Source organism: Brachyhypopomus gauderio, unplaced genomic scaffold (assembly GCF_052324685.1).
Source record: "Brachyhypopomus gauderio isolate BG-103 unplaced genomic scaffold, BGAUD_0.2 sc744, whole genome shotgun sequence".
In the NCBI taxonomy this organism is placed as follows: Eukaryota; Metazoa; Chordata; class Actinopteri; order Gymnotiformes; family Hypopomidae; genus Brachyhypopomus; species Brachyhypopomus gauderio.
Window position 1 is genome coordinate 25001 of NW_027507564.1, and position 4227 is coordinate 29227.

A 4227-nucleotide genomic window follows, 5' to 3' on the forward strand; every position below is an offset into this window, starting at 1 on the left:
CGGGCTCAGAGTATGCCTAAGGTGGGGTAACTATTTTAAACATTTTACTAATTTCTGGATGTATTAAATCATCCATGTGTCTCATCCTAGTGTGTGTGGCGGGCTCAGAGTATGCCTAAGGTGGGGTAACTATTTTAAACATTTTACTAATTTGTGGATGTATTAAATCATCCATGTGTCTCATCCTAGTGTGTGTGGCGGGCTCAGAGTATGCCTAAGGTGGGGTAACTATTTTAAACATTTTACTAATTTCTGGATGTATTAAATCATCCATGTGTCTCATCCTAGTGTGTGTGGCGGGCTCAGAGTATGCCTAAGGTGGGGTAACTATTTTAAACATTTTACTAATTTCTGGATGTATTAAATCATCCATGTGTCTCATCCTAGTGTGTGTGGCGGGCTCAGAGTATGCCTAAGGTGGGGTAACTATTTTAAACATTTTACTAATTTCTGGATGTATTAAATCATCCATGTGTCTCATCCTAGTGTGTGTGGCGGGCTCAGAGTATGCCTAAGGTGGGGTAACTATTTTAAACATTTTACTAATTTCTGGATGTATTAAATCATCCATGTGTCTCATCCTAGTGTGTGTGGCGGGCTCAGAGTATGCCTAAGGTGGGGTAACTATTTTAAACATTTTACTAATTTCTGGATGTATTAAATCATCCATGTGTCTCATCCTACTGTGTGTGGCGGGCTCAGAGTATGCCTAAAGTGGGGTAACTATTTTAAACATTTTACTAATTTATGGAGGAAAAAAAAGACCCAGCATTTTGCATTCAAATGTGCAGGGCGCACCGGCGTTTAAAGTCCAAAAGATGGCAGCATTACTCCACCGTAGTAATTATTTTCCTCCTTAAAGCTGTATACCATATGTTTCTGGAGGAATTAAATTCAGGCCTATAAGCCTACTGTGTGTGGCCGGCTCTTAGTGCACATTCTTAGGCTATGTATTTAATACAGAATAATGATTTTCTGGATGTATTAAATCATCCAGGGCTCTCATCCTACTGTGTGTGGCCGGCTCTTAGTGCACCTTTTTAGGCAATGTATTTTATACAGAATGATGATTTTCTGGATGTATTAAATCATCCAGGGCTCTCATCCTACTGTGTGTGGCCGGCTCTTAGTGCACCTTTTTAGGCAATGTATTTTATACAGAATGATGATTTTCTGGATGTATTAAATCATCCAGGGCTCTCATCCTACTGTGTGTGGCCGGCTCTTAGTGCACCTTTTTAGGCAATGTATTTTATACAGAATGATGATTTTCTGGATGTATTAAATCATCCAGGGCTCTCATCCTACTGTGTGTGGCCGGCTCTTAGTGCACCTTTTTAGGCAATGTATTTTATACAGAATGATGATTTTCTGGATGTATTAAATCATCCAGGGCTCTCATCCTACTGTGTGTGGCCGGCTCTTAGTGCACCTTTTTAGGCAATGTATTTTATACAGAATGATGATTTTCTGGATGTATTAAATCATCCAGGGCTCTCATCCTACTGTGTGTGGCCGGCTCTTAGTGCACCTTTTTAGGCAATGTATTTTATACAGAATGATGATTTTCTGGATGTATTAAATCATCCAGGGCTCTCATCCTACTGTGTGTGGCCGGCTCTTAGTGCACCTTTTTAGGCAATGTATTTTATACAGAATGATGATTTTCTGGATGTATTAAATCATCCAGGGCTCTCATCCTACTGTGTGTGGCCGGCTCTTAGTGCACCTTTTTAGGCAATGTATTTTATACAGAATGATGATTTTCTGGATGTATTAAATCATCCAGGGCTCTCATCCTACTGTGTGTGGCCGGCTCTTAGTGCACCTTTTTAGGCAATGTATTTTATACAGAATGATGATTTTCTGGATGTATTAAATCATCCAGGGCTCTCATCCTACTGTGTGTGGCCGGCTCTTAGTGCACCTTTTTAGGCAATGTATTTTATACAGAATGATGATTTTCTGGATGTATTAAATCATCCAGGGCTCTCATCCTACTGTGTGTGGCCGGCTCTTAGTGCACCTTTTTAGGCAATGTATTTTATACAGAATGATGATTTTCTGGATGTATTAAATCATCCAGGGCTCTCATCCTACTGTGTGTGGCCGGCTCTTAGTGCACCTTTTTAGGCAATGTATTTTATACAGAATGATGATTTTCTGGATGTATTAAATCATCCAGGGCTCTCATCCTACTGTGTGTGGCCGGCTCTTAGTGCACCTTTTTAGGCAATGTATTTTATACAGAATGATGATTTTCTGGATGTATTAAATCATCCAGGGCTCTCATCCTACTGTGTGTGGCCGGCTCTTAGTGCACCTTTTTAGGCAATGTATTTTATACAGAATGATGATTTTCTGGATGTATTAAATCATCCAGGGCTCTCATCCTACTGTGTGTGGCCGGCTCTTAGTGCACCTTTTTAGGCAATGTATTTTATACAGAATGATGATTTTCTGGATGTTTTAAATAGACACAGAGACGAATAACTCTTTCAACCTTTTATTGGTTCATCCAATGCCTGCATTCTGAGTTCTCTTACCCTGAATGCATCACTCAGGGTAGGTATAGATGCATAGAACCGATCTGCAGTCTCCATGGTATGGCACATGCTTTTACAAACTAACATGCGGTTCTCAGTGCTGAGATGTCTGACTTGGTTACTGACTGATGTTCGGATTATGGTAAACCCGATAGGTCCATCCATGCCTGCATGTTTCCATGCCCTTTGAAAGAGGTGGGTAATTTTGGTCATTTTTTTCCCTTGACTCTGAAAGACATACAAGCACTTTTTGTCTCCATAGCAGTAAGAGATGTCAGCCATGGCTCTTAACCATGTAGCCTCTTCAGGCATCAGGGCGAGGTATGCCGAGCCGTATCTCCTGTCCGTTTTGTGTCGATCAACCTGGGGAAATATGGATGTTACAAAAGACCCATGCCTCTCATGTTACTGTGTGTGGCGGGGGTAAGGTGGACTTATGTGGGCTTACCCAGACGACTGTACGGCCTTTGTCATCTTGGTCTGCGTTGTCTACTTGGTCCTTGGTCATATTGTAAAGAACCACAGGTCTATGGCCTGTTACCATCCCGAGATACCCTGTCAGATACCCTTGTAAGAGGCAATATGTGTCGTCTCTGGCCTCCTCCCTCATCTGGTCTGGAAGATAAAACCACCATGTTTAAAACATGTATGCCTATAAATGTGCACCTGTTGCGGGCTTGATATGTCTGTATTATGGCACTCACCTATGAGCCTGGGTATTTCCACTACTGCTATCTTCATAAATCTCTCAAAATCCTGGGTGGATTTTAGTTGTTCTGTAAGTGGATAAGTCAAAGGTTATACCATATGCATATGGATGTAATTTCTCCAGAATGTGCATGTGGATGTCAACATACTTGATTTAAGTCTTCTCACTGCCTGCCGGTGGCATCTCATATGTCTAGTGTGATCCTTCAGTAGCTTTTTGATTTGAAGGAGTATCTGTTTGATCTGGTGTGTTTGAAGGCCCAGTGTGTCCAGGTGGAAGGCTCGTGCGTGCTTTATAAAAGACATAGCGTTTATAAGCATGATATGTACCGTAGGGTGGCTATACTTGCTTTGGATCAGAGCAGACGGCCACTGTCTTAGTCTCTCCAGGTTGTGGATGAATTTAAGGCTATGGAAGTCGTGCTTGCTTGTGTCTTCGGCCATGTGGAGAATGAATTTTAGGGCGTGCGTCCTTCTTTGTTGGCCGTTTTCTGAGTCTTTCACTGTGGGATTAGAGCGTACGTGAAAGGCCTGGTAGTCGTCTAGGGCCACTTCCACCCTGGTTCCTTCCAAAGCTTCGGGTAAGATCAAATGCCTCCCCTTCCTAAGTGTGTTGCCTTCGGCCTCAGAATCGCTTGAGCTTGATGGTGAACCCACCGCCTCGTACTCAGAATGGCTGGATGCCGGTTCTTCCACGGCATGGCCATCACAGTTTGACCCTTCAGACGTGTCCGGCTCTGGGTTAAATGTAGTTTGGCTGTCACCAGTTTCCTCGGGTGTCTCACAGGCTACACTGTCTTTTGAACTCTGGGTCTTACGGTATTTCTCTAACAATTTGCCCATAAAAAGTCGCTTCGCCTGGGCTACCATTTTCATTTTTTGGGTACCGTGTACATTATGGGTAGAGCTTAAGTGCATGTCCAACCTCACCAAAGACTTCTTGTCACAGATTTCACAATCTAGCCGTACTGAA